Source organism: Temnothorax longispinosus, chromosome 2, assembly GCF_030848805.1.
Source record: "Temnothorax longispinosus isolate EJ_2023e chromosome 2, Tlon_JGU_v1, whole genome shotgun sequence".
In the NCBI taxonomy this organism is placed as follows: Eukaryota; Metazoa; Arthropoda; class Insecta; order Hymenoptera; family Formicidae; genus Temnothorax; species Temnothorax longispinosus.
This window is the reverse complement of record NC_092359.1, coordinates 21,510,330-21,535,759: the sequence shown is the minus strand read 5'-3', so window position 1 is coordinate 21,535,759 and position 25,430 is coordinate 21,510,330. Positions and strand designations below refer to the sequence as shown.

General features: G+C 39.6%; 1 protein-coding gene and 1 long non-coding RNA gene across 3 annotated transcripts in view; one reads left to right on the top strand and one right to left on the bottom strand.

Moving 5' to 3' along the window:
• Sli (slit guidance ligand) overlaps nucleotides 1–25,430 on the top strand; it is a 311,298-nt gene that overhangs the window by 2,606 nt on the left and 283,262 nt on the right. The window lies entirely within an intron of this gene.
• The window catches only part of LOC139808007 (uncharacterized), a 324,746-nt gene continuing 305,690 nt past the window's right edge, over nucleotides 6,375–25,430 (bottom strand). Inside the window, exons 7-8 of the long non-coding RNA XR_011730773.1 lie at nucleotides 7,565–7,756; nucleotides 6,375–6,940 (exon numbers count right to left, since the gene is read on the bottom strand). This is a non-coding gene — a long non-coding RNA (uncharacterized lncRNA). The remainder of the gene's footprint in view (nucleotides 6,941–7,564; nucleotides 7,757–25,430) is intronic.

The following is a 25,430-nucleotide window of genomic DNA, read 5'->3' as shown; positions in this document are numbered from 1 at the left end:
GCGCTGGACGGTACTCGTGGATATACAGTGGTACTTTGTCGCGTAGGCACACGTGCGTGCTTCGAAATCTGCTGAAACCGCCGGATCGATACCGATATAATTTGCGCGAAATATATATTTGGCGCAGATGCGTCGCGCAGATACGCCGCGTTTTATATTTCTCGCGAATAATTTTTATAACCCTGTAACAACCAAAATATCGGGGCACGAATATTTGAACATCGGTGGGCGTTATTTCAATTAATAAATAAGAATACACAAATTGCGTTGAAGAAAACTGTGTAGAATTACTCCAGCTTGTATTTTCACGTTTAAACTATCGAGAACGTATGATATCGCTACTTGCGATCGATACCAGCGAGCGCTTGAAATGAGATTAATGACTACAGTCAATACGCTTGCATGAAAGTGACGTGATTGATAATGTATAAAGTAAAGTTACGAATAGTCGAGCGAAAAGATTGGAGGGACGGGTAGTGAATAGAAGTAACTCGATTGAAATAACACACGCCGTTTGTATTTAAATTTTTTAAATTAAAACTACTAACATTTAACGAAATTTTTATTAAAACCAGATTATTATATCATTTTATTAAAATTTTATACAGTTACACAATAAATCATTTTGGTTAAGAATACTTTTATGTTGCACGGTTGTCAAAATTTTAAAATACACGTTTAATTGATTTTTTATATTAACCCTAGCTAGCCACACTTATTTTCGAGTCCTTATAATTCGCCACATTCCGGCCCGTGAGACCGCTCGACTTTGTCGCATTGTCAATAAGATGTTTATAATAATATTAAATCAAGAAAATTATTTCAGTTTAAACTAAACTTATTATAAGGAAACTAGAAAATTATGTTATTATGTGAAAATTAGAAAATTGAAAAAGTTGAGCGGTCCAATGGACCGGAATGTGGCGAGCTAGTTTGTCATCAAGCTACGATAAACGTCCGCATAAAATCGTTAACTATAGGAGAAATATTTCGTCCCGGGCTATATAGATGGCTCACTTTGATCACTCTCTAATTGAGAATCACTGTTTATACCTGTTCCTGTTCACCCGCAGCGAGTCGATCTTGGGATAATTAGGGACCCAAGCAACTAGATTTCCCTCTTCATAGTTAACCCTATCTAAATCCGTAGCCTGAGGATGGCTAAACGTTCTCGTGTTATACATTGATTGGTGTCACTACCAGCCATAGTGCGCTATCAGTAGTTCGAATGAATCTCCAGGGACGATTCTAAACTAGGATGTATATGATGTATATGATCTAACACGGTTGCAGAAGACTCTGGCAGCGCATACATCAATGCGTATATATATATTCAATATAACATGTTGAATTAAATTATCTTGATACCGTGTCAAACTCGCAATTATCCTACACCACGTTAGCAGAACTTTCTACAATAACGTGTCACGAAATATGTTATTATAGATAATGTTTGCTGATAACATCATGCATTTCATTAATCATTAATTGAAATCAGTAATAGGGTGTATATTATACCGAAGACAAAGAGCATTCTAATAGACTTTAAAAAGTCTAAAAAGAGACATATTTCATTCCTTCCGTAATATAATTTTTTAATTTCGTTATATATGTATTAATGTATTAAATATCTTCGATTTCGTTTAATTTAAAAGAAAAAATTGCAAGAAAATTTCGGTTTAAAGGAAACATTGGTGAAAAACTAAATAATACAAAATTTGCTTTTTGCAAATTTTCCACTTAACGATTTCATTCTATATTGGTTATTATACCGTTAAGAATAAAATATAAAACTTTTCACGTCACTAGTTTTATATTCAAATTTTTCGACGAAATAACGTATAGACAATAACGTAGCAAACGCAACGTATGCTTTCTTGTGCTATTAAAAAATTCACAAATAAATAGGGGCTGGAGGTCGATGTTGCGCAGCGTCCGCTTCTGGCAAGCTTCGCTTGCGGCAGCGTTCCGCTTCCACGAATGGCGAGCACCGTTGTATAATAGCCGTACGTCTACTGGTATCGCCCGCACTTATGATTTTTCGATTAAGCTACGTAAACAGTGTATACGGTAAGCTAAACATCTACCGACGCGGGTTGAGTGTTTGGGCAAGGCTCCGATACGATATTCCACCAACTAACATTCAACGAACTAACGTCCGTAAAACGGACGTCTCACATTTGGTTACATTCTGTACCGCGACTTGCAGCTACTGCATCACGATGCGATAAATATTAAAGTCGACACGTAGCAGTTGTTGATACATCTCCGCTTTCGATATTTACATTTTTCAAACGTTTTGGGGAGTCCGATTTTATCTTCGTTCATACGCCGAATACATATTTCCCTGTTGGTGATGCTTCATTGTTTACGCGAAAAAAAATTTTTTCATCGAATATCTCTCAATTAACTGTTACGATTCTATAGTGGAGCTGCTGATTAGTCGTTCAAACGAATACCTCGCGTTTCCATTTTTTACAAATCGATTTAAAAACCTGCAGCAATGCGTGATATTGTAATATCGTATTACATATATCGTAATATTTGTATATTACGCGTTGTTGAAGATATAGATTTTTAAAAAAATTAAAAGGCTATTAAAAAAAACATGAAGCGGCTATTAATATAAGAACGCCGAGAAACAAAATGTTTCACAATTTCAAACATTTTAGCCGTATATTTAATTTAGCAACGAAATGTTTGGAAAATCAACTGTTTATAATATTTTAGAAGAGGATAACGTTGGAAAGCTCGTACAATATGTTACATTACAACCAAAAATTCAAATAACATAACAATTATTTTAGTAAAGTCATTTTTACGAAACTAAAAACATTTCTATTTTCGTGACACTTCTCAATTAAAAAGATAAAATTCATAGTTTTACACTGTTTTATTCTGTAACATTTTGAACGTAAAGAAAAACAAAGGAGATTCGCGAAATAAAGGTGATACACACTCGGACTTAATTAGCATATTTCAAGCATGCCTTTTTTCAGTCCGGTCGCGTAATTGCTGGCAGATGTTGAAAGTTGGTGACCCTCGTGACGATCAATGGTTTTAATTAGATTTTTTTTACGCGCAATCCCATGTTTCGCGACGTGTGAAATCGGGTAAGATATGTAGTCAGTTCCCTTCAGATTCCTCGAGTGCAATGCAGCGATCCGCATAGTTGCTCGAGCGGCGTGAAACTACCGTACTCGCTTCACGGAATGGGAAATGTGAGAAAGTGATATACAGGACAATTCAACAGTACCGCGATTCAATAATAATATTCTATTTCGTTAAATAGGTGAAATAAGTTAAATTAAAGGCAAGAAGGTTTGTTTGTTATCTGCAATTGTTTTCACGGTTCTTTAATATTAAAATTGTATTAATTTTTAAATTCGTAAAAGTGATTTTTTTATATGAAGCTAATATTATATTAATGTATATACATATTTTATGCAAATTATAAATTAAAGCTGATATAATTATACTTAAATTAAATAATTTAATCTATGCAACTAAAAATATTATCTAGCACTAACATAACAATTTTCGTAACATGATCGAAATTTAACGAAAAATTTACACCAGTTCAATTTCGGGACTTTCAACGGATGCGAAATAACATTCTCGAGACGGTCACGGAAGTCTATATACCGTAGAATCGTCTGATACGTAACCCTGTATTTTACAATATCGCTCTGCTAGGGGAGTTACGACGATGAGATCACGTCGCGCCGAGGGTTACACAAATATTTTCATTTTGATGTTCGCGCGTTGCGCTTTGGGACCTTCCCGCCACACGAGGGACGGAGACAGTGAGTGAGATAGAGATCGCCTACAAAATCGTTTATAAACGCCCAGCAATTTTGAAACGGAGCGACAGGGTACCGTCTATACGGAAAACGCACTCGGTGGTTTCCATCACGCAGTTATTTGGGTTACCTCACCGACATCGCGCATAATACCGGTAGATGTGTCGTGGTACATAGTAACAGCGTGTAGCGAGGATAGTAGGGGCTGCGGCGTTTTGCTGCCGCAGTACGGGGGTGAGTAGCGCGGCGCGGGGATTGCCGCGAATATTTTACGGCACCTTCGGGCGAATCTCTCACGTACCTTAATTTAGACTCATACGCGAAAAAGTGGAGTTGGCCCGACTCGGGCATGCATCCTTAGACCCGCGAAATATAAAATGCAATAATGTTCCACCAAGTTCGCCGGGACGAACGGACCAACTTCGCACGGCGCGGTGTTAAAAGTACGCTATATACCGAGATTCCGGCTGAATATTTATGTAAATGCAGACGGAAGATCTTGCGTTCAAGGCGTGAAATTTTTCTTAATTCCACCGAAAGCGCGCTCGTTGATGTGGTTGACTTATTTCGGACAATCCCACTTTGGCGTGACGGATATCAAAACTATGGTAAAAAAAAAATATATTATATTTCTCTTTATACGTGCAAAAATACTTTATGAAATGTTACATGTCTTACATGCAAATCATCATTTGTATGACAAATTTTTCTACAAAGTTAATGTATCATTAACTAATTTTGTTCTAATTTTAAAAAAGTTAAAATGTTACAATTAATTAGCGAATTATTGCGAATATTATATAATTACATTATTATATAATTCTATGCACTGCGAATAGTGATATTTCATAGAATATTGCACGTTCATTCCTTTCACGACGTTAACTGCCTTTCAAGTTTGTCGAGACTTTCAAAGACCTGGAAACTCTGAAGGATTTTCAAAACTCTGGCAACTTCTCAAAACTTTCAAACTATCGAGACATTTCAAGACCTTGAAAATTTTGAGAAAAAAAAATACTTTTAGTCTTACGTTTCACGCCCTGAATCCGTCCGATCGGTCTCCTGTCGTTTCGATAATTAACTGGCGACAGACAGCTGCCCAAAATACACCAAGTCGACGAAGATCCGTTAGTGAACCCCTGTCTAGTTGTCAGAATCCGTCAACATTATAATTAATTCAACCATCGATAATTAACTTAATGATAAACGAGGTGCCAGCGAAATGATTTGTATGATTATTTATAATGACACACCAACCTGTCGTGCGTAACGCGCGCTTGCCGGTGTACGCATCGACTCACAACAATTAATCATCACTCCAACAACAATTACGGCCGATTACAGTGTGGATCGATCGAGATATATTGTAATTAGTATACCGGCGGCGCCTTGCTGCGGGTACAGTATCTGCGAAAAGTATGTGTTGATTCTCAAAGTGAATAAATAATAAGTTCGAATTTTAAAAAATCGTGATTTTATAAATTACTATCGCTGCACTTTAATTTCTAGCAAAAATTTCTAAAAATTAATTTAATAATTCAGAGATATAAATTGACAAATATTCCATCTTCTTATTTTTTGAAATAATTTTTATGAAATTCGTGATGCGTAAGAAGGAATTAAAGTTCATGTAAAGTCATGTCTGAACATTATTCCCGTATTGCATAATGTATGAGAAGATCGATATGGCGTATTCATACGTGACTTCTTCTCACATTCCGAGTACGCTCTTTTTCATTATTGTCTGCATTGAACGTATATAGGGGGTGCACTTTCCATCGAAATCCGCGAAACTTCCATTAGACGTTGTGCAGCTTCTATCGGAATTCAGGAAGGGTGTCGATATGTCTGGGCGTAACGATTTTCTACCTGGTTCTGCTCGATCCATTCTGACAGCGGAATTAATGGCTTTCCCGGACGTGAAAGTGCGCAGGTCAAACAAAGAATTATTTGGGAAAGGGTTGGCTGCATTTTTTCACGTTGTCGGATCTTACACACCTTCGACTTTCCATCAGATATTGTCCCGTTGACCGCTCTCGCGGTGAAAAATTGCGGCTATCTATTTTCGGATCAAGTAGAGAGGCCACGGAAATTACATTTTTATTGCATTTTATTGCGTTGCGCGCGGAAGTACATAGTACTACTCCTGACAATATATTCCATCTGTACTCTACGCCTGGTACAATCAAACTCTTGTCGCTCGGAATAATTCAAATGCTTGTTACGTCTCTTTTTTCATATAATTCCAGCCTCGGATTTTATTTGTGAAATTGTAGCTTTTAAAATACCATAGTCATATGAACTTGATAATTTATTATTATGACATAAAACTAAAAAGTATTAAAAAATATTATCAGTGATAAATAATTAATTTATAAAATATATAGAATCAATAGAATGTTTGCACAATTTGCACTTTCTCAAAGTCGCTTTGCTTTTTGTTTAAATTTTTTCATTACATTTCTCTATTACATTAATTCTCTATTAATTATTTCTTAACAAACAGTAGAAGTTCCAAATCTTTAATAATAATATTGTGTTTTGTTTTTGTTACGCGCAGTTCTCATATGTGTGCATTAAATATTTAAAGCAAAATAAATATGAAATATTTATATAGCAGTATTCAATAAAGAGATAATCGATCTATCCTAAAAAATTAATGAATTTTCTCGACGAGAAGGCACAAACAATGAATTACCGAAAGGAGCCGTCACATTTTTTCACGTTTCACGACCTCCGTCTCCGTTTTCGACATAATAGCATCCCCGCTGGGCGAACGCGGATGCTTCTCGGGCCGGTTTTACGTACGGGCATCATTCTCGTATTCGCAGTTGCGGCAAGTTTTGAAGCTTTTTGAATTAATTATCACATGCAGGTAGATCCAGACACGTGGCACGTGACCATGCATTGACGGTCGGCATTCCCGAATTTGTAGAATATTGTATTCGTCCCGCGTTCATCGGTACCCGCATGCACGGGCACGTTTCCAAAATTCGGTGGCTGCCGCAGCAGACTCCAACATCTGTCTTCCGTTCTGCGGAATGCTTTACAAGTTCACGACCTGTGTATCTAGGCGTCCCGAGAAACTTCAAGAGTAACTATAGTCCCATGGTGAATTGATATAACACAATGAGAAGCTTTAGAAACAGAGAGAGAAAGAGAGAAGAGAAATAAAAATACTTTAAGAAGAATATAGGCTGTTTTAAGAAATTACTGACGTACCATCGATCGCAAACTACATCTCGATTCATTATTATCCTAAACTATTTTAAAAAAGTATTATAAGAACAGTTTAGGTCTGATATAAAGATACATTTATATATGTATATATTATATATGTATATATTATATGTATATATTTTAATAACACAAATTATTATCATGATTCATTATTTAAAAAATGGTAGATGACAATATTCGAATATCTATATAAGTAGCTGATACCTTTCTCCCTTGACAAAATTAAAATCTTTACTTTGATGAATCAGCTATATATGATACTACAATGTCTATAAACGTTACAATAATATTATTCTAGGTCAAATTCATCATTGCTTAACTATGATTTGTGAAATTGCACAATTCGGGAGATTCGATAGAGAGATTCCAGATTGAACGTCATCACAAGAGATTATAATCTAAAAGTAATATAGGCTAATAACGAATCGATTCGTTCGCGACCGACTTACGCCGATGATGAAGACTTTCGCCATAGTCAAAGCCTGCAGATTGTCGATAAATCAGAATTAAGGTTTAGGTACCTTGTACGATCGATTTACCCAAAACGGCGTTGATCTGAGCATAGGTTCTCCGTTGTCAATAGATAAATCTCCGTTTAGATGCCGCCCATTGTCGGCGGATTATGTGCCCATAGAAATTCCGGTTAGCTCCTCCATAGATCCAAGCCGAGACGTCGCCGAGATCGGTAGATTTCGGATTTTCAATCGGAGAACCTGTTGAAGGCAACGATGGTAACGACGCCTTTAAAGTGGGCGGTTTTGTATAAGATTATAGGACGAGCTAATCGAAGAGTTATCTTTAATAATGAAATATTCTATCTTCTTGGCACATATTATTTCTTTATGTGCTTGCATGCTTAATGTCTTTATTGCTCGTACTAATTTAGAATCTTTTCACGAATATATCCAGCGTTCTATGATAGATCAAGGGAAAAAAGTATTTAAATGGGAAAAATAATTTGCAATGAAAAATAAATCTTATTATTATCGAAAAATTGTTTGTAAATTATTCTTAGATTATTCTCATTGTCAGGTATATATAAATATCAGAAAATGCAACGATTTAGAAAGAATTTTCGTTCCCATGACGACACTTATTCCCTCACAAGCTCCGCGCGTATTCGTTTAATATATAGCAATCCGGCCATCAGGAGGGGATTCGCCTCTTCAGCGCGCCGCACTCGCATAGTCCTGCCCTCTTAATTTCCATGCCTATCCCGCTCGGAATCCCTGACGTTCCCCAGGATACTCGACGGACGAATTTTTCGAATGCCTGAAATCTCGACGATACGCTTGCAAACACCGCGAATGTAAATAATAGATAGGAGCGAGAAGCCGCACGGTCGAATGGGATGCACGACACGCCGCGTTTTCACCGCGAAACACGCCCCTGGACTTTTGGATCATGTCCTCCGCCCCGGGAGGCGAAACTCCGCCGCGCGTCCGCCGACGAGAAACATGAATCACGTGGCGCATGCAAATGAAAAGGTGCGCGCGGGGGTGGAACGCTACCTTCAAAAGGTCGGTAAGTACCGCGGTCGCGGGTGAAAGAGCGACCGGGTGAGGAAGAGACGTGAAGGAGAATGCCTGGCGCACACGCGGGCCGCCGGGAATTCTTTTTCTGCGGGACGGCCACGCAAGTGCGGCGAAAACGTTGTTGCGGCTGCCTCGGTCGCCAAAATTTATTACAGCGTCACGTTACAAGCCCACTCAGGGGGAGAGAGGGACAGGGAGAAAACGAGAAACGTAGCTTACACGGTGGGTGTACTCTTGTATTGCTTTTTGCGCGCGCGCATTCCACTACGCGTGACAGCGTATTTCAAGTACGGCTTCGCTCACTCTTCGTTCGGTCTTAAAACTCTCTACGCTGGATGTAAGGAGAGGGCGGACGGACGCGGGTGGAATCGCGGTGAGAGAAAAATAAAACGTCGCTCTCTCTCTCTATAACAGACATTTTCATGTATTTACTTCGCGGTTTTCCCGATGGGCGGATACCGGCCGTGCCAGCATCCGTGCGCGAGTCGTGTAACGTCTTCGTTTCTTTCCGACGTGCCTTTTTAAAACCTTCCTTTTCGCCCCGCGCAAGATCCGCATCCTTGCCTTTTCAAGTCCAGTAGCATTAACATTTATATTGCGCCGCTTCCCGCTTTCTCTGATCCCGATTCACATTTTTCGGACAATACCGACCGCCCGCCGGGAGCTCGGAGCTCAATTCCATGCTCCGTGGTCCTGAGAACCTTTTATTATTCTCGTGGATCGTGCCGAGAGTCACGACGAGCACACCTGGGGGGATCGTCGTGCGAATTTCGTCAGGTTGACAATCGTGTAACTCCGGCAGTCGATACCGTGAAATTCGTGTAATGGGACCATGGGAATTAAGGGGGCACATCCGGGGCAACTGCCAACTGCTCCGATTTTTATTCCAATTACATCGGTCGCACCTTTATTGTAGTGCTAACGAATGCGCATGCACAGTCGTTGAGGAAATGTTGATTATGGATGCATTACTTGCCACTCCAGCTGCATAACGAGGACTCGAATAGTGACATTGTACTCATGGGGCACTACATATCACCAGAATAGCTTATGCATGTTGATTCTTGACAAATAATATTAACACCCGCTATAACTGTAATCGCAATAACTTACTAGCAACACGATAAAAATTGTAAAAAAAAACAACTTACAAAAAATTTTCACATCAGTCTTGTCTCGAATAAATGCTACATCTGCTACAAGCGTAAGCACAGTTAAAAATCGAGTGACGAAAATCGTCGATGAAACGATGATGACACGATCTTCCCCTTTCTTCGGATTCAACTTCAATCAACAGGATCTCGGTGCACTCATATGCGCGTTGAAAGCCTAAACGCGAGTGCCGAATCTTCGGCGTCGAGCGCGAACAAGATTTATGCCATGCAGTGGCGAGAAAGAAAATAAGTGTATGCATGCGGAGGGTGAGCCAGAGGATTGAAGAAGGCCAAAAGAAAGGGAAGACGGAGACGAGGCGGACGGCAAGAACTGAAAGCGAACAAGGACGAGAAGAAGGGGACACGATGATGGAGGACCGAAGGGAAGTGGGTCGGCCAAGAAAAGATGAGCAAACAAAATGCATTCGTATATCTCTGGCGTCTGTCAAAACAAGTGACGGTGCTCCGTTGGAGATCTTTTTGGTCGTCGCCTACCCTATACCGCCTCCGGTTGTCGCCGGACGATTCATCGCGCGGTCGATGTGTCACAATTAACTGAATCATCGAAAGTGATTGATCGGGGGACCGGTCAAAAACGTGGAGGGCGCTCTAAAGTGCGAGATATTAAATTCACCTGAAAAGAGCGTACTAATATTAGGATAAAGAAAATCTGACGTTTGATTGATACGTACCCCTGCTACTGATAATGAGCTATCCGTTCGTCGACTTATTAAAGTTGACTCAATGATTATTGATGTATTTTTCACGAAGTATAGTATTCACCTGGCTATGTTATTACGTCATTATTTGACAAAGAGACGTTGAGCAGCGCGCTTTCAATTGCATCATATATGTATATCGCGTTACCATATGCGCACATTCATATCGCGCGTCACTATCTTTGCGCGATGGGGCGATGGGAATAATCTTTTAACAACGCACTTTTAGTCGACCTGTCATGTACAATACGAATGCCGCGATAACGGGTTTTTGATCTCGCCGCGTAAAAGCCCGATGTTAATCGGCCGTGTCGAACGTCTCCTTCCTAACCGTAACTAATACTGACTTACAGCCGTCGCGAAATTGATTCACTTTTAAAGAGCATCGAACATGATTCTCAATCATGCTCTTAAAGTTGAGGATTAAAGAGATTTTGCGACGCCTCCGTACGCGGGAGATCGATCGAAAAGAACACAGAGGCATCGGAGGGCCGGACCAATCCTTAAAGAATTTGGTCGTAAGCCCGGATTAAGTTATGATGGCCGAGGACTTCTTTCCGTCCATTCACCCCATCCCCCTTTCCCGTTCCCCTACCTAACGTGGCGACGCGTCGCGAGCGAGCGGATGCCATCGAATGCCTCTCGCCGACACACACAGGAAGAATCGAAACCAGTTTCTCCTCGCGCCCAGACCATTATTGTTTCTTTTACTGAATCTAAGCGACGGGGGACATGCCGTGTTGGAGGAGGAGAAAAAAGTGGTAGGGTATAACGGAAGCGGCAGTGAGACATACGGGAGAAAAGCCATATACGAAAAAGCTGCGGTTGGAGTTGAGAAATAATGGAACGAGGCAGAGCAAAGCGCGAAGATACCGAGGGGGGAAAAAGCACAAGGCGGGAGAAATAAAACGCATCCGCGGTCTATTAAAGTCTGGACTGCGCTGTCTGTCCATTTACGTCTCGCCGGTGAGATACACGCCTCGACGACGGCAGATTCTTCTGTGTCGGGTATATACCTACGGGAGCAGCAACGGGAGACATAGTATTTATACGTCTTATCGGTAATGGCGCTTCGCTCATTCGGGATATCATTTCCTCGGGAAAATTACCATCCCTTATAGCGGGACGACCTTTCGGCAACGGGAACGAGAAAAAAAAGAAGACGCCCTATCGCGCCGTGGGTATACGCACAAGATAAAACGTCAGGTATCCTGACGTCGACGAGCGTTCCCGTCGCGCCGATATCGCAGCCCGAAATGACGCGGCATCTTCTCGAACGTCAGAATGTTGAGGAGGGAGAGAGAAGCGTTTCGGTGATCGACGATAGGAACGATAATCGATGTCGTATCGATGATCGTTGTTATTATATCTCGGCAATAAACCAATTTTCTGCCCTGAGATGAACGAGACGTATAATCGGCGGTTGCATATATTGTCATTGGGTTTTCGACGATCGATGGATAGAAGCTGTTCACGATCGCAATCTGGAGCGATAATGGACGCGGTGCCAGTTTGTCTGGAAAATCAGCGTTGGGGAAACACCTCGGGCAATTCTGTTCGCAAATGATTGAGGTCTGCATCGTCAGTGTAATTTCTACCGGAATCTGTGAAAACACTTTAACGAGCGATTTTTAATTCCACGTTTGAAAGACCAGAATAATATGGTAATGGTATTAAAGCTGAAGTATGCATATTTCTTCTACAGATTGCTAAATGAATTTAGGATATTTTGTTGAGGATCTTGTCAACGTATCATGCTATAATTAAAAACAATTGTTCTACTTCTAACTACGTTAAGTATCTCAACATAATTAGAAATGAGTTGTGAATTAAAGTTTTCTTGGGTTAAAAGGTAATTTAATATTTATCGAAAAATCTATAGGTCGTTTATTTATATTTTTGACGTTCTCAAAACTACTCGGTTACAAAATCGTTTAAGTAGACATTTCGTTCAAACATTTTTCAGAAAATGATTTAACTTTATTTATTAATATTAATTAATTAAGAGAAAAGGGACTCTGATGCTATTATAGTAAATCTTGTTATAATTGATTCATATCCCGATTTGTACAAGACATGTAGCCTTTTGACATAATTCATTTTCTGAATTTATCGACACTACGGATTATAAACTGTAACGATTCCCATTCTCATTTGAAATATATTTGGTTCTCTCTGGCTCGCATATTTGCAAGAACACGCACTGATTTCGTGGGGTAAAATGTACGTACACGCGCACGAAGGGCGTCAGGAGGAAATTGTAAATAACGTGGCGCGGGTTAGGGGCGCATCAAAGAAGATGATGCACTGCGCGAATTTCATATGCAACACTTCTATGCCATTTAATCCGAACAACGCCGCGAGATGATTTAGCGCCGTCGAAGATATTGTGTCCGCCGCTTTTGAACACGTAAGCGAAACGTGCGATTTTGTGCGTTTTCGTGGAAAACACGGGAAATAGCGGCGAGTCCGCGTTGTCAATATTCGATACTCGTGTGGTGGCTTCGCGATTTATAGACACCGTCGTGTGTTCTGGCCGCGTTGGATTTTTCCGGAAACCAGGCCGATTATCCAGAGGAAAAACTCTGCGGTAGGCCGACGACCGGGTCGAGAAAGAAATGAAAGCAAACAATTACCCAGCCGGCACTTACGTAAATGGCGGAGAACTAATTAACTTAGAATTCAGTTTTGTTCTCGACAACGCGAACTCGGCTGAAAAACTTCTGCGTGCTTTACCGGTTAATTACAGGGCTTGATGAAATATCGACGAAACTTTAAAGCTTCGTGTAATGCGCACGCCATTGCCCATAATGATACGAATTGCTTGAATTTAATTCCTTGATTGCGTCTATTTTTAAATGAGATTTTTGCTGAATTCATCGCTTTTGTTGGAAATAGGAACTCTTCTCTTTCAATAGTTTGATTTTTGAAAGAAAATTCTTTCTTTTCTCTATGTGCGCTTTTATCCTCATACAAAATCCCTTCTATCTTTTCATTTATGTTTGAATTTAAAAATATAGAATTTATTATTTATTAATGTATTATTGCATAATACATTTGTGTTATAATATTTCAATTTCTCTATATTCTTAATGAACAAACAAAACAAAATATCTTTAATATTTATTATATAAAATTATACGGTCTTCTTACGTATTATGTATGGTAGTTTATTCATTCAACTATTATTTGCATTTAATGCATTATATTGTATGATAGTAATATTAAATTTTTGCGACACGTTTAAAGTTCGAATAATCCTCTTTATGTGCGGTACAAGAGTCCCGAGGTAACAAATATTATTCATGCATTCATACCACCATACGTTACAATGCAAACGACTTATCGCACCCGCGCGAGACGCGAAACTCTCGTGCGAGCAATATCGTGTTTAGTTCTTTTTTCTTTTACGGCAACCGCGCGCTTGGTAAGATCGTGACGAATCCGACGGCTCCACCAGACTCTTGTCTATTCGCAGCCACGACGGGATGTGCAGCAGCTACCCCTTTTCCCCGACTCGATAACGTTTATCCAGCGTATTCATCGAGTCTTCGTGATTCTCCGACACGACCAATACCGCGCAGCACGAAGCCGGTTTTACGGGCAGCAACCGCATCGAGATGGGTTGTGTATCGAGGAAGTCTCCGGTCACGATGAGACTTCTCCGATCCTTCCCTTCCGCCCCGCGCGCGCGGGCGCGCTCCTGCATCACGGTCGGAATTGCCCTCCACACAATGCGGCCGCGATTAAGTTTATTACTTGAGACCGAACCGTTAAAAGGCCCAGCTTCTCCTCACGCGGCCGACATGCGCCACCTGCACGCCGATTTACCGGATACGAGAGAGAGACGGTGGGTAATTGCTTTCGATTTGAACCGTTCTCCTCCCGAAACGGAGGCGAGATTTATCGTTGCGCGCCCGTCGATATTGGCCCGTAAAGCGATTCGAAGGCGATGTGATACTCGCTGCCGGCATATCGTAACGCCGGGTTATCGAGCTCATACGGCAGACATGGCTCCGCTCCGTTTAACAACAAAATCCACGAGACGCGTCGAAATAATTGAAACGCCTGGTGGGACGAGAGCGCTGCGGCAAAGCTTGCGATGCCGCGGTGTGCGGATATGAATGGAAAGGATTCGAAAGCGCGAATGGATTCTGCTGATTCAGCGCGTTCGATGGCGATGAGAGGTTGAAATGCATTGAACGTGTGAAAAAATTCGCATGGTGGAATGTTTCAAAAGGTGTGATCTAAAATAACTATCATTAAGAAACTATTTAAATACTGTTTGTGATCAGTAAAACGCTGATAAATCTCTCTCTCTCTCTCTCTCTCTCTCTCTCTCTCTCTCTCTCAATGTTTATTTTTGATATCTGTAAATAAATTAGTCATAATCTAGAGATTTTACGTCAAATTTGCTGTTTTCATTTATTAGAATGGAAACTTGATTATTGGTGTAAGACATATTTTCTCATATCTTTAGCATCAAAAATAGACTTATTAAAAGAACATTGGATCTAATATGATCCATGATGTAAGAAATCGTGCAATAATTAATTTTGACAGGTGACTACTATACGATAGCATTTTAGAATAGACAGAAGAGTATAATATTGTACAAAATATAATTAGCTTGTTGGCTCACGTCAATTGCTTATCAAATATTATATTTCTGTTAAAACAAGAGTTACATGAGCATAAGTAACATGTGTCAGTACAAAATCGAGGTTTATTCTGGGATAGTCTACGTACTCTGCATACGAGTACGTCATTCTCGGATGCTGCTCGCCACGTCGGCCTGATTCTCCCTGTCGACGGCGAAACTCAAACGTCAAGTTACGGCTTGACAGCTAAATTCGTTAAGAGGAGTCGTAATAAGGTTGGGACACAAAGTTTTGCACGACTGCATCTGCTCTCGATCCTCCTCAATCTCTACATTTACTCCTGCGGTGTAAGTGGGTGTTTCCACCAAATCTGTCACAGCTACGCGATTAACCGCCATGTAATCTAATGTTCTCGGTAAAAAAAAATGGCAGTCTGTATATGAATAAGCGCCTTGCGGATTCGCAACACGATTTAAAAGTTTCGCCATTGCATCTCGCGAGAGTCACGTCGTTTTACGACGACGAAGCTCGCCGATGAACACGAATTTTTCGCGTTGCGATAAGAGTTTGGAAAACTGAGTTAGAGCTTTTGCGCGGCTTTTTTATTGAGTGCGGAATGAGCTTCGCGCGAATTATGCGCAAAACAAGTTTTTTTTATCCTTTTTGTTTTATAATATTAACTAGCAAATTATTTATACGATATAAATGCGGTACTGTGTTTTAAAAAAGTTTCTATTGATGAAAGTATTTTTTATTATTGATGAAAAATTAGCATGTATTACTACAAGAACTATCGATCTATATATAAAAGTTTGTTATAAGTAAAAATAATTATGCATACATCTAAATGAAATGCAGTTCAGTAATTTTGCATAAAAGGAAATAAAAGAAGGGTTATATGTCCATAATTATTTATTCGAAAATATTATACAAGATTATAATTACTATTGTTCATAATAACTCCGACAAAAACATAAAGAATACAGGGAAATTATAAATACATTTTCATTAATTTAATTTCAAGCAACGCAACAAAGAGTCTATTTTATTATGAAATTGTTAAGCCAGGAAAAATTGAAATATTTCTGTGTACTGATACACTATTTTGTGCTTGCCACACGAATATTTTTGAGAAAAAGATATTTTCATTGTACACATAATGTATGCTGTGTAATTATAGATGAGAATATATTACCTCTATACTAATATGCCGCGGCTAAAGTCTCACTATTCTTAATTAATACGATGATTTATTATAATTTACATTAAAAATTGCGTGAAAAATGTGGGTGAATGATGCTGTCGTGGAAAAAATATATCATGTGCTATATTTGAAATCGGATTATTTTGTCAGTAAAATTATTTAATTGATTGATTTTTTGATATTTATATAAAATATACGCAAATCATGCTAAGTTTGAATTTATACACAGAATAATTTTAGATAAAACCCAATATTTCAAGTTGTTATATGATAATATATACGACACATCTATTAGCGTACTAATTTCTGCCTAAATATTGCACGTCCAACATTTCGAGGGAAATGCAACAACGATATAAATTGGGTTACTCGTATACGAGGTTAATGGCATTAATTTAGCTTCATAGTTCTTGTTACGAGTCAAAGGATATTTCGACGATGATAACTGCAAGCGCGCACATTTTGCCATCTCGACTACCATTTCCAAGGGAGACTATTAGTAAGTTTGTCTGCAAAGGTCTGTAAATATGTATGATGAAGTGACGGGAATCCTAAATTTGGACAGGAATATTCGCAATTTTCTTGGATCTTTTAGCAGATTACAGCTTGCATTTAGAACGCGCAAGCGTAGAAAGAGAATTCGTCAGTGACGTCTTGAATTGGAAATTATTATGTTTCTGTTGCGAGCGCAGAGATCAAATTTATCTCGTCAACAAATATCGTCTAATCAAATTTTCTATCTGTTTTCATATAAACTCTGAAAAGATGAATATATTTTGAGAGCAAACCTGCTTGAAGAAACAATTGTTCTCTCTTGAAATATGCATATGCAATTTAAACATCAAATATTTTTACCTTTATGCTTTCCAATTCAAGCTTGAAAATCGTGGATGACATTGCGCGTTTATACATATATCTATACGTACGCTTTGTCTCATTTAGATAGAAACATTTTTAAATTTACCTTGCAAATGCTATTCGGTAGGCCAGCCGTTGCATACATGTATTATCATTCTTACTACTAACGCAAGAAACCTAATTTAAACTCGTCTAAGAATTCCACGGTAAATTGCATTCCGTTCTCAAAACACTTAATGACTTTCGCTTTCGTTGTTCACCGTATTCGTTGTTGCGGCTTATTTTAAGGCAAGAATGTCACGAGACTTCTTCGTGGGGGTGCACGAGCGAGCGCACCAACGACGACGCCCTTTCGTCAAGCGTTGCGGCGTCTTTCTGGAAAAGGGCGTAGCGTCGAATGCTTAACCGTACATATACGTCTATTTCTCGTCGGGTAATTTGTCGCGTTAATTAGGCGTGTAACGAGGTCGGAGCAGAGAGCAATAGCTGCAGCAGCCTTTTGGCAGACTTCTCGTTGGCGTTCCTTTAAGCGTAGGCGCATTGTGTCGGCGCGTGTAAGCGTTTATTAGGTCGTTACCGATGCTCATTCTTACACATGATTGGCGAGAAAAAGGCCGTAGGCCAAATACAGAAGACAGCACGAAACTCGTAAATCAAGCCGCGCTTCAAATGAGTTTCGGATTCTCGGCTCCGTGTATATTAAAACGAGGATCGATTGCCGCACGCGCCGCACGAATTTGTCTGTCTTCGTAATATTACTGCGCGCAAATAATCTTGAAGTAGATTTATTCCGTTTTTTTCTTTTTATCTCTTAGGAAATCTTCTTACCTCAAAGGAAATTTTCATACATATTATTTACACTTATTTATATAGTTTTCCATAATGTGTTTACATAAATAATAATTTACGTTATTATTCATGAGTTCAAAATTATAAATATTACATATTGCGTGTATATTTATATGTATAATTATGATGTAAACGTCTAATTTGTAACGAGTTTTCCGCAAGTAGAAGTATGTTCTTCAGGGAGACGAACGGGTTTTCCAGCAACAACATTATGCCGTGGTAACAGCGTACTGCATCCCGTCGGGACAAATAAGAGGGGTATTCGGTTTCAAATGGGGTTTAAGCTTATGCTGCGCCTCTGTTGCTGAAAATTTAAAGGCCATCTCGTGTTTAAAGGGCCCGTCATGCGGCGCGGTACCACGTCAGTCTGCAGTTTAGCGCTTAGCTAATGACGTCACAAACTCCTCGCTGCTTTTTAGGCAGCGCTTTGATTTGCGTGATTTTCAACTGCATTTGTACTTTCATTTGATATTGAGTCATCAAATTTTCGCTTTAGGCGATAATTGTGCCATTTGCGGAACAGGGCAATAATAATGGCATATTGCTGTTTATTTTGGCCTCGGATTTCCTAGCGATAACTAGACCTTATCACATTTCGACAGCGGAGAGAACGAAAATCATGATTTGATGCTGGAATTGGGTCGGTTGCTATATTGCTTTTGTACAGAGATCTGAATACAGATGCATCATGGTCATGACATTACTTCTCTCGCGGTTCTCGTACACGAGAATGCGTTCTTTCGTGGATATAAATTACGCACATGGCATACCCTATAACTTAAGCCATACGATACGAGAAAATGAACCCGTAACCCATCCTCGTTTATCCTCGTGTAATATAGGTACTATATTGCCCGTCACCCATGGCGAGCATAAATCTCATTGCGCCGAATACCGTTTTATAATTAATGGTGCTGACCCCTCTCAGAAGAGAGAAAGGTCCACATCGTGAAAAAAAAATATTACACCCATCCATTTTACCAGAATCACCTTAAGTTATCATCTAAGGGTTGATTATTTCAGCGGATATTCGACCATACTGCCATTAATATTTCCTCATTCTCAGATTCAAATAGCAAATTGTCTTTCAAATCATTAATATCTTTGATCTTTGATCTTTAGTGGTTGTACGTTATGTGATGATAATTAGTTAGGTGATTTAATGACGAAATGCTACTTTATTAAATTTGTCAAATAACATTAATAACAAATATAATTCACAGTAATGACATCATTAAAATCGCATAATTAAATACTTATGAATATTTTCTGACATTGTTAATGTTACTAGACATTATAATTTTTTGTTTTCGAACTCATGATGAAGCATTTGAATGGCAGTACCTAGTAATTTCTCGTAGCGTATCCGAACTCATTATTTTGTTTGACTTAAATAGGTATTATTAGGTGCGTCCCTAATTAGCTCCGAAAGACAGGAAGAGAGGGACGAAGAAATATTACGACGCCGTCGGCTTTAAACGAGTTCGTCGACGAAGCACCGAATACCACGCGCAAAAATGATTTACATGAGAAAAGAGTGTGGGGAACGATATTCTTTCGACCGGAGTCTCTTCTCGTTTTCGTCGAAAACGCGCTTAACGCCAGGAGCTGTTTATTTCACGAGGGTTATTCTCTCGTATACAGGCCAACATTTTTATAATTAGTTTGCTCGCGACTCCGTAAGAGAATGGAACAAAGGGAGGTTCGAAATGGCAGTCGAAACGACGAAATAGCGACGCGACGTTTGCGGAAGAGCGCGCGCACGCGAAAACAGTCGGAAATGGTGGTCGACATGAAGAGGCAGAAATGAGAACGGAGAAACAAAGAGAAAGGGGGCAAATAAGAAAGAGCAAGAAGGGCTGATGAGCTTATGCGTGCGAGGAGAAGTGAGGAGAAGAGGAAAATATAGGGATTAGGTAGCATAGCGATGAGCCCGCATAGTGAAACGAGAAGCAGAAACGACATGCGCGATATATGGGGCTCTAATTGCTACCGGCGCGTTTATAGGTGATTATTTTTTTAATTGCTATGATTAAAAGAACAAAATCGTGATGCATCACTGCGCACATTGAGCACGTTTGATGTACGGAGCAGTGCTCCGGCAGGCAAAACGTAACTCGACGAAGGGATAGTGGGCATAGAATAGTCGTTAAAGAAAGGGGGAGAGAACGTACATGAATCGAGCATTTATCCATGAATGGCGCCTTTTGAATCTTCTTACCTTGTAAAGTCTCCTTTACCGCGCGTGTAAATCACCGAGAGGGTAGATGCGACTTTGCAGCGCGCGCTAATGAACTTCGAGAAGCGGATGTTTTTCGTAGAACATAAAGCATCGAAATGAGACGATCGCTGTTGACAATTGTCTTATCGTAAATGTATTCGTTCTTAAAATAATTGATATACCACGTCAGAATAGGCGCGACGCATGCTCGAGTGAAATTACATCGACATTTAGCTCGACTGAGAAAAGCACGAAATTGCATGCCGGGATCGCTTTGAGAGGCAACCTTTGCTTTGTGTTCCGTAAAAACGCGCAATTTTGTTGGTCCTTAAATCAACAGCGTCGCCTTAAAGAGGAAGAGGCTCCCTCGCGCCGCTTATACGGTTCTCCGGCTGTACATCATCGAGTTTATGTTACGAGTTATTTTCATACTTTACGTAAATCTACTGAACACCGCCTCCGCGCGTGTCGGCGGGCACGAATTTATTTCACAATCCTTCACGACCGACTTTATTGCATCTTAACTGCGGACATTAAATCGACCGATGTAATTAACGTCTCGCTGTTCACGTGGGATGAACAACGGGGAAAAAGTCTCGGCCGCACGACGTGCAAACTTCTTCGCAATCTCAGCGAAGTCCTATGATAATAATGCATTAGGACGGCTAAGCTAACAAAATATGAATGAGGCATAATCCCCGCAAACAGGAAGTGTGAAAGCTATACAATAGTCACGTCGGACACTACGCTGTTTCTTAATGATGCCGATAGGCATCTGATGATGACCATATTGAACGTCAATTCTTATCCTTCTTTATAAAGAGCAAAAATGGTGAAAAGCTAACATATAGTAATTGTATTCTTTATGGTGGTGGGAACACTATGTGATTAAAATAGCAAGGAACTGAAATGCGCACTTGTATATATTATATCTTCCTCTTTCAAGAGAAAAGAATTTTTCATAAAATGAAATGACAAACATTTCATAAGATTTATAAGTTTCATAAATTTTATTAAAGCTTCATAAGATTTTAAACTTAATATTTAAATCTTCCACTTTATGATTTATACTTTTGTGACATCCATTCAAAAATATAATCGCGCGAGTATGCTCGTCACCTGGGACGACGCTCAGATTTTTCCATAATGCGAGTGCGTTTCAAAGTATTAAATGTTGGCGGCAAAGAACCACCGCTGCCATCATCGACGCATTAGTCGAGACATCAGGGATGATATCGAGTTACTGTTGCGCCCTATCTCCGACGAGTCGATGTGACGAAACAGCGTGTAATCTGGTGGAAACTGCGCGGACGAAATCGCATATGTACACGCAGTCTGCTCGTTAGATAATCGCATTATTGCAACGAGAAAGTATTGAGAATACAAAATACGATGCCACGCAACAGGTTCGTTAAGCGCGGTACATCGAGTATCTTTTTCGCAGCTGCGATAAATTTGATTTCGTATTTAGAGTCTAATAAATTTATAAAATCTTTCCAACACTTTTACTTCAAAAATATATGTAATAAAAAAACTAGTGATTTTTTTCGTCCTACGATTTCATAAAAAAAATAATTAGATGATAATTTTAGCGCTACAGCATTTCTATCGCTTCGAGCGTAAACATTAAATCATTTATATACAGATAACGCTTGAAATTTTTAGCGTTTCTTCGTTACAATATCATATATCTGAAGTTTAAAGGGATCAACAAATCTGAGAAATTATGGTCTTTAACGACGTTGCGATCTCGCTACTTGATTATCGTGACGTAGCGAGGAACGCAGAGCGCTGGGGATCTTTAGGTGTCAGAGAACACGCAGAGAGAACGGCGCGCTCGTCAGCTAATGAGTCGGTCGCTTTGAAACGAGGCGCTTGTCTCTTTTCGCGCTTGCTCTGCGAGAGATCGTATACGTGGGACGCGCGGGCATGCGAAGTTATGGTAATAATTAATTTCGAAGTCACTTTGAAGCCAGCTGCGACATACACCTCGTCTCCGAGTGGGAGCATAATATAAACGCGGCGGATGGATATCTATGCGCGCGCGCGCATTTGTTCGCGGATGCAGCATCGCAGCATCCCACATCTGGGTGTCGTCACCGACGCCCAGTTTTGGTTAACCTACGTTTCGCACAATGTGTGCACTGGTATAAACGGTTCGGCGATTTGATGGGAATTTGAGTCAATTAACGTTTCCACGCGCGCTGACGTGAATTATAAACAAAGCGTTTATATTAGAGTATCACCGAAAGGGTTACCGTCGCGCTAACGAGCGACCCACGTAAAAGGTGGATTAAATGTTTTCGAGGCGATTAGTTGTGGCGGACGCGAGAGGATTGTTTGATCGAGAGAATTGTTGCAATCGCTGGTGGAAGATAATGCGATTTCTTCGCCGCTTAAATCCGTTTCGATCGACAGAAAAGACTCCACCTCGAAAATCTCTTTTCTCCCAATTGAAATCCATCATATTGTAAATGAAATAGTTTAACAGTAATTTTCTATTTATTTCTGGTAAACGCTATATTACGAACAATAAATTGGATTGTCTTTTGAAAGCCGCCGTCAGAGATTCATATATACGCAATTTTATTTGCGTGGATATATAAATGACAGATTTATTTTATGATATTTTAAATAAGATTATAAACACATGCATCTTTTTCTCTGTATTGTCATTTTCCAGGGATATTTAAAACTTTATTGCAGTCTCACAGATTTAATTATTAGGTAGTGACGATTTGAATAACGTAGTATTTCTCTGCAAATTTTATTGAATCTTATAACTTGATCCTTCCTTTATAGATATATGTACACGTGGCCAAGTCTGCAGTTATCGATATTCTGCAACTTTAATTAATCTTGTCTCGTAGAAGGAAGTTCTATATTAATGCTGAGCTGATTCAGGTCGACTTAGACGTCGGACCAGTTCCTATCGATTGGGCCAATTAAATACGGTCTAGCTGGCAAACAGCGCCGCCAGTTTAATTCCGACGACGTCGGTGACAAATATACACGGTTATAAGCCGCTCATTAATAGTTGCAAATGTTACGTATAACTTGAAATACACCGAAATAATCACTGCTTACTTTGTTTTGCGAGTGAGAACAATTATTGCGGATATAAAATGCTGCTTTACAAATTAAATTCCTACAGCGAGTAAAATTATAATGGATTCGATAAAATTACGTGGTCTTTCGTAATTGATACGACATATTACATATTCCTCTCGTTTAATTATATTTAATTGAATCCCCAATGGAAAACTATTATGGTATTTCCAATGGCAGGTATGCATAAAAGAAAAATTATGTTTATTATTTTTTAAAAGTCAATGGAGAAAATTGCATTTTTAACCCGAGTTTTAATATTAATCTTAGGAATATGTAGAATGAATACGCGAAGTTTGTATTAGAAAAAAAATATTTTATAGCAAAAAGATAAATGTACACAAGTATAATCTCTGCCTTCCGCTTAAGTTTTCTTGTTAATGATTTCATTCAAGTTAAATGTTGAACACAAGTTTCTTCGTAACTAAATCGATCTTTAAGTTTTTCTTCAATTCCCCTATTTTCTGCACGCTACATTTCCTGACTAGATGTAAATTAGCTTTAAAACACTAAATATTTTGTCATTAAAACTTACTGTCATCTATATATCTTTTTATAGTATTCTCGTCGAACAGACTTTTCGTTACTTTTACGAGACAATATTTAAATTAAAAAACATTAGAGCATCTGCGAGATATTATATTAGTCATGTGCAAAATTTGATCGTTCAATTTTCGTAGAACAGAAATGCCTTGCTTTTAGAAACGACCCAACAAAGGGTGGACGTGCTTCGTGCAACTCAGGGTCTTATGAAAAGAACGGAGTTCGCGCAGAATTAGCTCCCGTTTAGTTGGCCTCGAGCGTCATACACAATAGGCTAAAGGTTATAAATGTTCGCAACTGATCGTTCGCAACTGAAATGTAGCTCCAGCAGCTCTTTCAATATAGCGCGATGTGATGTATGAGTTCGTATTTTCCGGTCGGGTACGATGCCATCTTCAAGCCCCCAAGTCGCAGTTTAAGACGTTATTGCCGCGGCGAAGCAGCCCGTTAAGAAGGGCCCCGTCTCTCCGTGGCTCGCCGCCGTTAACGACGTCGTTACGCGTACATCCACGGTCTCACCTTCCAGCATCTACATTCGTATGGGAGATGGGCGGCGCGTAAATGTACATATGCGCACGTGCTGCTGCGGCGGACGCGTAAACGCGTGGCGGAACGAGCTTTTCACTGTTGCCCGAGACATCTGGTGACCACTGAAATTACGGCCTCCACTCGATCGGCGTTTCCGCTTCATCAACGATCGTAAATCAGGATTAAAAGATCGTCGCGAGTCAAAGTAAATCACGTAGCTCCGGATTCTTCGAAGGGTTACCCGGCAGTTCCCTAAGAATGCTTTCCATCGCCTTTTCTGGCGCGTCAGTGCCAGGTTCAGACCCTTAATTCGTCGTGATCGATTTGAAATATAAATGTGTTGAAATATATATATATATATATATCACACACACATTTATATTTCATCACACATATTATTTTTTTAGTAATTAGTAATCATGAGCCACAAAGTTTCATAATTATTAATTACTTCTTTCTCTATTTCTCGTATACGATATGCATATAAATATTTCTGAAAAAATTGTTACATTCTTTTGTTTTAAAAATTATGAAAGTGAGCACATACTATAAATTGTATAATTTGTTTTTCGAAAACATACTCTATTCACATTACATTATTATATAAAAATTCACGTTTAATTAACCCAAAAATTAAGTATTGTATCTACAAAATATCGCACACATTAAATATACGTTGAGTAAAAACCCAGTGACGGAGGACAGTTTTTATAGAAGGACTCTTTCTTTAAATAGTTATTAAGTAACGATATACTGCTCGCAGGACTCTAAAAAGGTGTGACGGACAGCTAATGTTCGCGGTGGGCTAAAAGACACGTTCGCGAAGACTGGCACAGATCAAACAAAACCCGTTTCCCTCCCTCTTGGCGACAACGGAACGCTTGTCGCCGAGCGGCAAACACAGTCAACGTTGTTTGTTTCTGCAAAACGATCCACTCCTCGCGTGAGTTACGATCGTCTGGACCTGCTCGATCCTCCTCGGACCTCAGCCACTGCGGCGCGGCGTGTGAGGTCCTGCGAACGGTGAAGCTTTACTATGCCGACACGTATATACGTATAACTCCGCG